Source organism: Rattus norvegicus, chromosome 6, assembly GCF_036323735.1.
Source record: "Rattus norvegicus strain BN/NHsdMcwi chromosome 6, GRCr8, whole genome shotgun sequence".
Taxonomy (NCBI): domain Eukaryota; kingdom Metazoa; phylum Chordata; class Mammalia; order Rodentia; family Muridae; genus Rattus; species Rattus norvegicus.
In genome coordinates, this window is record NC_086024.1 from 133441996 (window position 1) to 133451663 (window position 9668).

General features: G+C 51.5%; 1 long non-coding RNA gene across 1 annotated transcript; it reads right to left on the bottom strand.

Annotated features, from left to right (window-relative positions):
- Window positions 1-1758: 1758 nt before the first annotated feature.
- Window positions 1759-9355, bottom strand: LOC120103621 (uncharacterized). Its single transcript, XR_005506254.2, has 3 exons — window positions 6776-9355; window positions 6358-6531; window positions 1759-2615 (listed from the first exon to the last, which is right to left on the bottom strand). It is a non-coding gene; the product is annotated as an uncharacterized LOC120103621 (long non-coding RNA).
- Between the last annotated feature and the right edge of the window lie 313 nt (window positions 9356-9668).

Here is a 9668-nt window from a genome sequence, read left to right on the forward strand (position 1 = left end):
CGGAGGTTTCCAAAGGCTGCTGGCTGGCCTAGATCTTTAGGCCGGACTGCCTGGAAACAGAACTGGGAGGCTGGGGGCACCGGTATGCCAGTCAGCTGAGAGCCTGGAGCTGTGCTGGAAGAAAACAAGGGCAAAGTCTGGAAGGGTCAGGGCCCAGGGGTGGGCTGGAAGAGCAAACAGGAGCACAGGAGTTTGCTGTCACTCTGACCAAGGCCAAGGGGATGAGACAGGAGACACCTCCTATCAGAACCCTATTCTGACCTGAGTCCCAGTCTCTTCGTTGCCAATCCCTGGTGCTTCTAGTCCAAGCTGTCTTCTCCAGACACATAAGGCAATTCCTGGGTATCCCCCCGCCCCAGCCCCAATCCTACCCTACCCTATCCTACTTTCCATATACCTTGGCTGGCTCAGTACTGCCCTGAAGCTCCTCAGAGGCTAGACCTGGAGTCAGTCTCAGGCCTGGGTCTGGTTTCCTTAAGGCGGCTGCTTGCAGAGCGCCTTCTCCCTGGGCTTGCAGACAGTGCAGGCTGACTGATTTGCTCACGCTTAGCTGGAGGCTTCTGTGTGCCAGCTAGCAAGATCAGCTATGGATCAGACTTGTAAAACAGGCTGTGAACATTGACATCTTCCTTGGGTCCTGCATTCAGTAACAACGGAAAGTTAGCTGTTTTCAAGACCACCTGTGGGAGGCTGGGCCCTCTGCGTGTACAGGGCTCCTCTTACTCCCAGCTACAGAGCTGTCACAGTCTCAGAGAAATCCAGGCAAATGAATTCATTTTGGGGTATCCATTTTATTTCTTTCCTTTTTTACTTTCTTTTGATGGCATTAGTGACACACACACACACACACACACACACACACACACACTTTGCTATTGTTTTAATGCTTGTAGTGTAGCAGTCTACCCGTGAGATATACCCGATACCCCAGGTCCACATTTTTCTGTTTTTGAGATAAGGTCTTGCTATGCAACCCAAACTGGTTTGAACTTGTGACCCTCCTTCCTTAGCCTCCAGAGTACTGGGATTACAGGCTTGTGCCATAATGCTGGGCTCAGGTACACATTTTTACTTTTGTATGTCCCTGTATGTGAAGTTGCATGCATGTATGTATGTTTACATGTGTGTTCAGGTACATATGTTGCATATGCACATGTGGGCAGGTGAAGATCAGAGATCAATGCCGAGTGTCTTTCTCAATCTCTCTGCACCTTGTCTGCTTGCAGATAGGATCTCCTCCTGAACCCTTTCGACTAGACTGGCTAGTCAGTCAGCCTCCTGGATCTGTCTGTCTCCTCCCCTTCCCTCCAGCACTGGAGTTTCAGACGTGTTCCACTATGCCTGGTTTTGATGTGGGTGCTAGGATCTGAGCTCAGCCTCCGGTCGGACCAGCCCTCTTTGCCCTCAAGCATGTTAATCAGGAAAGCATCTCCTGGTCCTTTCTTATCTCCATGTTTAAAAGAGTTGTCGTTAAGTTACCAGTTATTCACTCTCAGAAGTTATCAATGACTGCCTGACTTTGAGAGATAAGGACTTGGGCGGTTAAACCTCCATTCCGCACTCCCCCGTCTACCCCATCCTCACAGGGGAATCAAAACGCCGGAACCTTTCCTGTCCCTTCCAGCCTCTTCCGACGAAGAAAGGACCTTGAAGATGACAAGGGCACTTTGCACAGTGCATTGTACCTCACCAAAGGCACCAGTGACAGCTGCTGAAAGGATTAACATATATATGTCACATAATATATATAGAGAGAGACCATTTTAAAAGATTTATTTATTTTATGTATGTGAGTACACTGTAGCTGTCTTCAGACACACCAGAAGAGGGCATCAGATCCCATTACAGATGGCTGTGAGCCACCATGTGGTTGCTGGGAATTGAACTCAGGACCTCTGGAAGAGCAGTCAGTGCTCTTACCCACTGAGCCATCTCTCCAGCCCAAGAGAGACCATTTTAAGTACATTGTGTATTCAGGCATGCGTTCATGAACACATGTGGGTGCATTGTCCATGGAGGGCAGAAGAGGGCGCTGAACCCTCTAAAACTGGAGTTACAGGCAGTCCTGAGTTACACTTGTGCATACACACACACACACACACACACACACACACACACACACACACACTGCTGTGGTCACTGTTTGGTGTCTGGGCTTTCTGAGTCCTGGCAAAACCCGTACATTGGAGCAGAGTGCTCAGCAAACCCACGAGACCAGTGCCTACAGCCAGGATTGGTCAGCAGGAGGGGCCCAGTTCTCCAGGACAATATCCACCTGCCCATTGTACAACCAACGATCCAAAAGTTGAACACACTGGGCTCTGGAGTTTTCCTTACTCACCAACCTCACCTGACCATCAACAAACAACTCCCCCAAGCGTTTCAACTTTTTGCGAGGAAAACGTTTCCACTGCCCATCAGGGTGCAGATGTCGGTCTCCAAGAGTCCCTCAAATCCTAAAGCAGGGATTCTTACACCATATGTAGGGTATTCATAGTGCTTGCTGGCAAAAATACGTTGATGTTGATGGTTCCTATTTTGGTTAAAGATGAGTTCGGGCCAGACTGTAATGATTTGGAAGTCACTGACTGTCTGAAACCTCAGTCCTCGCGGACCTATGGAAGACAAATGATTTTTAAGGAAATAATGCACCAGGCAGAGTGCGGTGGTTCACATCCTTATCTAACACTCGGGAGGCAGAAGCAGATCAATCTCTGTGAGGCCAGCCTGGTCTACTTAGTGAGACCTTGTCTCAGGAGAAACAAACATGAGACTGGTGGCTATGATAAAACTGACAGTGACTGAGAGGCTGGAAGTGTTTGTGCCTCCACTGCTGAGGGCTTGCCCAGCCTGTGTAAGGCCCTGAGTTCGGTTGCAAGAGATTAAGGGGAAGGGAGGATTCGCCAAAGCAAAGAGCATTTCCTGTACAAATGTCAAAGACGGGAGGGAAAGAAATGTGACATTGACATGGAGCTTCCTGGTGGTGGGGGTGGGGGTGGTGGCAGCGGAGAAATAGGATCAAAGGGTGTGATTGGGACTCTCATACTAAGGAAGTTATTTCGGGGCTGGAGAGAGGACTCTGTTTAAAAGAACTGGTCTTTCCAAAGTCCCGAGTTCCATTCCCAGCACACACATTAGGTGGATCACAACCACCTGTAGCTCTTGAACATCTGCACACACACACACACACACACACACACACACACAGAGAGAGAGAGAGAGAGAGAGAGAGAGAGAGAGAGAGAGAGAGAGAGAGGATAAAAATAATAAAAACACACACAAGGCCAGACAATATCTGCAAAGCGGAAAACATTCTTGTGTGCTGCTGACAGCAGAAAACCAGATTGGAGGTGAACACCTTCCCTTGGGAGTGTCTGGGCCCTTGGCAGTTCCTTCTGGCTTCTCCATCCCGTAGCCATCCATCAAACCTTCACTGATCTGATTTCCCTTCACTGATCTGTTGTGCCAGGCCCTGAGGCCAGGGAAGGGACCTTTCTTCAGGGCTTGCCCCAGAGGGGAGCTACTTCTCTCTCCTTATGTGTAGCATTGGGGTGGGGAGGGGCGGGCAAGGAGGTTCGGATGCCTTCAGAGCCCCTGACAAAAACGTATCTTTAAGGAGAGCTTTCTGTTGTTGAAGCTGTGTCCATGGGCTCCTCCCTAGAAAGGGTGCTCTGTGAGTGGAGAGGGTGTGCATTGGGATCCTGGGAAAATGTCAATTCACCTTTGGTTTCCTTCCAGAGAGCTGCGACTCAGTTCTGTTCTGATCTGCCTTCTTTCCAGGGTACTGGGGAAAGCCACTGGGACGTTATGACTACAGCCCTTAGACAGGCAGGCTCACTGCCAAGAATCCCATGGTCAGGTTTAGGGGACCTACAATCCCTTCCACCCACCCTCCATGGAGCACAAAAGCGTTCTGCACCCCATTTTGGTACCCAAGCTAGGTTACCAGGCCTTAGTTCTCACTGTTCCTTTTGGGCCCTAGGCAGCCTCATTCACCCACCCCCTCATGCACACCCAACCTTTCCCAACCAAGTAGGGAATCAAGAGGCCCTGCTCAAGACGGCCTTCAGGCCTCTCTGCTGTGCTCTCCCATGAGCCATGCAGTTGGGAGAAAATGCCACCCTCACCCACTTCCTGGGTTTGTGACACAGGCTCCCACCATGGTTAGGAGCTCTAGGGCTTGTACCCGCAAGCTGAACTAGGGCTGTCTTACTGGGCTACTTGGTTCACTTAGCAGTCTTTGCACCGTGCCCCCTCCTCCAGTGGGCTTCTGTCCCTCCCGCACGTAAGCAACTCCTGCTTCACCCCTTATCATCCTTGGTGAGGTTGCTTGCTTCTGTGGTCTATACCCTCCATTATCTTGGTGTCCACAGGGGCTCCTTCCATGAAGGGCCCCTGGAATTGCTCTTTGGAAAGCAATGTGTGCCCGTCCTGTCCATTGTAACTGGGCCCCAGCCAGCTAGCTGCACCCTCTCCCACTTCCCAGTGTACTCCCTAGGCTTCCAGGCAGCAGTGTGCACTGCAGTGGTGGCTGTCTCTTAGACTGGTGTTCTCAGGGCTGCTGAAGCAGTCGGGGCACTGACCTGGCCACTCCTATGGGGCCACACCTGGGCTGGTCTCCCCACAGGTCTGGGACTATTTGCTCCTGTTCTGGAGGCTGCAGCAGGCCTAGGCTACCCAGGGGTGGAAGCTGAGTGATGATGTCATCTCTGACCATGCTCAGCTGCTGTGGGGGGTAGGGGGTGGGGTGGGGTGGCTAGGGGTGGTTGGGAGCACAGAACCTCAGAGAGGCCAAGTGACCTAACCAAGACCGCATGAGCAGTTAGCTGGTAGCAGGTCCAGGAGCACCCAGGCTTCTGGATTACCCACTGTGGTTTCTGTCCCTAGGTAGCTGTGGGGTCGCAGGGAGAACTCATGTACTCTTCAAATGCTAGACTTGAGGTAGGAGTGAAAACCCAAGCCCCATCAGGGACAGTCTGCTCCACTGTTATGTGGAAAAGTGCTTCCTGGAGAGGCCCAGTTAATCCCACTCTGCAACCAAATCTCCCCCTTCCTCCGCCCATCCAATCCCAGAATTGGGGAGGTGGGGGCAGGAGGATCAAGATTTTATTGACTGCTTTTTCAGAAAATGCCTAGCTTGGCTCCCGGCACCCATGGTTAGCAGCACTTTTAACTCTAGCCCCGGGAGATGCACTGCCCTCTTCTGACCTCCTCTGACACCTGCATGCATGTGCACACACCCTGGTTTTCTTACGCATTGTTAAGGGTACGGGGTTGGGGTGGGGGGAATGACATAATACATTGACAGATTCTGGATGGCTTAAATTTGGCTTTTTATTCTGTCCAATGAGAGACTGGGCTTCAGCTGTTACTTCTGAGCTGTACCAGGCTCTGGCAAGACACAGATTATAGGTGGCCCTGACCTTTGGCACTTAGAGGATCCTCATAGGGCAGGCTGGTGAGCCTTGTTCCCTGCCCTGGGCCATGCACATCTGGCGCCCCCTGGGTCCTACTGCAAGTTACAGGGAAAGCCCACGTAGAAACTAGCAGAGAGCATACAGGTTAGAATGCTGTGGGCTATTTTCATGGACACCATAAAAAAGTTCAAACCCAAAGGCAGTGAATTTAGGTCTCCCGTTGACAGCCAGACCTCTTCTACACCCGTGTGCTTCCTAGAAATGTTCTAGAGCCAAGGGGAGTTGCCTAAACTACCCGGCTTCATCACCGCACTCTCCTGACAACCAGAACGGCTGACTTGCCCAGGCTCAGACTTTGGGTCAATTGCCCAAAGTCGTGAATGGAGATTTGTCAGTATGGGCCTGACTGGATAAGAATCCCTAGAAAGCCGGTGGAGCTCTGTTCTGGGTGTGTCTCTGTCTCCGGGGCAGCCCTGCCCTCTGAGACAGGCTCGGCACTCGGAGACGCACCTTCCTTGTACGGCCATTGTGTCAGGACTGGAGTGCCCCAGCAGTCCTGAGTTCCTGGGGTTCAACTATAAACTGCGTTATATCAGGGCTTTTCTGGTTCCGAGACTTTCAAACTAGAGCTGAGGTATATATATACTACTAGCTTCCAGGTCCTTGCCACCGCAATAAGGTCAAGGCCCAGCCCAGCTGTGTTCACCTGCCACTGGAGGCTGAGGTGGGTCCCTGTTCTTTCCAGCTAACAGCCTAAGTAGCCCTGGGGGGGGGGGGGCAGAACTTCCTGTGACCTGCCACTGGTGTAAGTAATGACAGGAGACTCTTACTATGGTTTAAAGCGTAGGCCTTTTGCTAGGACAATCTTCCGCTATCACTGAAGCTTATGGCCGCCACATGGCTAGTTCTACACCTTACTCTGCTCTGTTGCAGTCAGTACCTGTTCCGTCCGTGTCCACTCTGGATCCCCCTGCTTCTGCTTCCTTCCCCTGCACCGTTCTTCCTGCCCGGAAGTTCTGGTCCGCCCTCCTCCTTCCTGTTCAGATACCAGCTGGCAGCTCTTCATTACAACGGATCGGTAGTGAGACGATCCCTGACACAGCTCTAGATTCCCCTAGGCAGGCGAGGAAGGACGAAGGTTTATTATAGAATAGCAAATCCAGCGGTGGGCCACAGAAACGACAATACCAGAACCCAGCTGGCCCTTGGCTCTCTACAGACACAGAGATGACAAATGAAAAACAGACGCACCCTCACGAGATGAGAAGAAAAGGTTCCCTAACAGGGAGGGAAGCCATGGACTTGAGAGCAGAGGGATACAGGCCCTGGGAAGTCAATCCACCGAACCTTTTCCTTACCATGGTCCAGTGTTCAGAAAGCCCAAGTCTCCTGCCCCAGCCTGGGTCTTCTGCAACATTTCTGGCCACAGGCAGATAGAAAAGTCCGGAAGCCCTGCAAGCCCGGGCTGCTGGGCTGTTCTCTGCCTTGTGGTGTCAATTTCCTCTTCACCATCTGTTCTTTGTCCCAGTTAGCTCCCCATCTTTATCACAAACTTTATGGTTGGTCATTTGAAAGACAGACACGAGAGAGCCAACAACCAGAACAACCTGGTGACAGCCGGCCATATCAGCCCTATCGACCTCTCCAGGGTGGGCCTCATTATCGGCGTCCTGGACAGTGACCCCACTCCAAAGCAGCCCTGACTGCTTTCCCAACTAATGGAGAACTGAACTTGTAGCCCCGCAGGGGGCAGAGCTGAGCCTTTGCCCACAGTGAGAGCCGTAAATCTGCCAGTGACATCAGTAAGCCGGGACCGCCCTTCTGAGGACTTCCTGGATGGAGTCCTGCTGTTTGCAGAACCTTGCAAAAACCCTGCAGCGACTTGGTTGAACACAGAGGACTTGTTCTCTTAAGCGACCTCAGTATTACAGGCTCAATTTAAAGCAGGAAGTGGCAAACAGGGCCTGCTCCTGTGCAAGCCAGTTCCTGAGGCAGGCGCATGGGAACAAGCAGTTCTGAGGAGACAGAGGCTCGGGCAGTATCCACATGCTGCTGGTAGTTGAACACATCCTCTCGGGCTTCTCTTACCAATACCAGGGCAGCAGCTCTGTGTAGCAGACCCTGAAGAAAGTACCCAACAAACACAAGAGACGCTTTGAGGAAACGGGAAGAGAGGGGAACAGGAATTGGGAGGCTGGGGCTGCCCAGTGCTTAGCAAAGGTGTTTTCTGTGCATTCCAGTGAGAAGGGGCTATCCCAGGAAACTATGTCTGGCAGCTAGGAGGGAGCTGGGGGAAGGCAAGGAAGGATACAGGGCATCATGCCCTAGTTAGGAATGGCTCGGGGAACCACGAGCGTATGTCCAGAAAATATGCTAAGGCAGTTGATGCCTTGCTTCAGTCCCTAAAGCTCAGCACATTGGACAGAATCCAGTTCGCAGGGAACCTGCGGGCCGAGGAGACCCAGAAAAGTGTTCTGCCAGTGTTTGAAAGAAGGGGACTGGGGTTGGGGATTTAGCTCAGTGGTAGAGCGCTTGCCTAGCAAGCACAAGGCCCTGAGTTTGGTCCCCAGCTCCGAAAAAAAAAAAAGAAAAAAGAAAAAAAAAGAAGAAAAAAAGAAAGAAGGGGACTTAGGGCCAGCCTTAGGGGAAGAGGCAGGATGGCCTTAACGACAGAGGCTTGTCCCTAGGTTTCAGGCTAGTGCGGCGGAAGAGAAAGCAGGCAGCACAGGCGATGGCCAGGTGAGGACCTGTCAGGGTGCTGTGCAGAGTTCTAGTTCCCCTGGTTCAGAGAATAAGGAACTTTTCTACAGGAGTCTGAGGATCCCTGGGAAGAGAAAAATCAATTAAAAGCCACGAAGTAAAACAATTACATACGCCGGAATCTTCTTAGGGGGAGGGGAAGGCTCAGAGCACGAGTCATCTATTAGTGCTATTAATAACACGCGAAGCCGTAGCTGAGAAATAGGACGGGTGTGAAATCTATACATTAATGCTCTGCGAGGGAGGAGGGAAGTGAAGCGGGGTAGTGAAGGGCGAGAGACAGAGGGGGGACAAGAGAGAGGTCAGCAGGTAAACTGAGGAGAGGAGCAGGGGGCAGGGTGGACAGGGAAACAAGGGACTGCAGTCGGAGGGGGCAGGAGGAGCACCAGTGGCAGGCAGGGGAGGGACCTGTGTTCGCAGGCTTCCAGAAGCAGTCTCCAGTTCCTCTGCCCTGGATTGTGGTGTCACAGCTGAAATGCTCTTTTAACTCAGCTGCCTCTGCAGGAGTCTGACAGTCAAGTTTCATCTTTCACGGTTTATCCCCTCTCCTGCCTTTCTTCAAGGTCTCACGGAACAATAACAGAAACAGGAGGAAGGCTTTATCGCAAGCTCACATTAAAGTCCGAAGCCTAAAGTCACTTGTAACACACAACACGAAGGTCAGGGGGACCGGTGGCTCTAGAGGGAGGGCTCCGTGTACACTGGAAGCCCCCGGAATGCCCAGAGGCAGTGTGGAAAGGAAGATCTGGGAGGAGGCGGGGTAACACGGGGTTCCTGAGACACCTTGCAGGGGGACTGTGGGTGATGCAAGGCTTCACTTACAGGGAAAGGTGGGCCAAAGAGCTTGCTGGAGCTGAGCAGTTTCGGGACAGAGAGGCACAGGAACCGCAAGCCCCTCAGTTCATCAGCAGACTGAAGAAGCTGTTCTAGTGTCTGGTGCAGGCCATGGGGAAAACACATGAGGGATCCCTTCTAACTAACAGTGCAGCAAGGCAGCACAGAATTCGGCACGTCAGTGGGCAGTGGCAGCTTGCAGTCAACACCCGTCAGACACTCTCTTGGGAACTGGGGTGAGGCTCAAAAGAGGAGTTACTCTCTGGGAGGCTGCATGTTTTCTAGTCATACAGAGTCCATGAATTATGAATGCTTAGCTCTTAGAGCTGGCTGTAATAACTTGGACGTTATGAGTAAGTAGTCATGGGGGGGGGGGGCATTGTGCACAGTGTAATCCTAACTAGATTTGGACAAGGCATAGAAAGAGTTGAGAGATGTCAGAAAATGTTTGCCTCTCTGAATGAGGGTCTAGGTTTGGCTTTCTATCTTCATTTATATATATATATATATATATATATATATATATATATATATATATATATATATATATATATATACCAAACATGCACTTAAAACTTCACATGGTGGGGGCTGGAGAGATGGCTCAGTGTATAAGAGCACTGACTGCTCTTCTGGACGTCCTGAGTTCAATTCCCA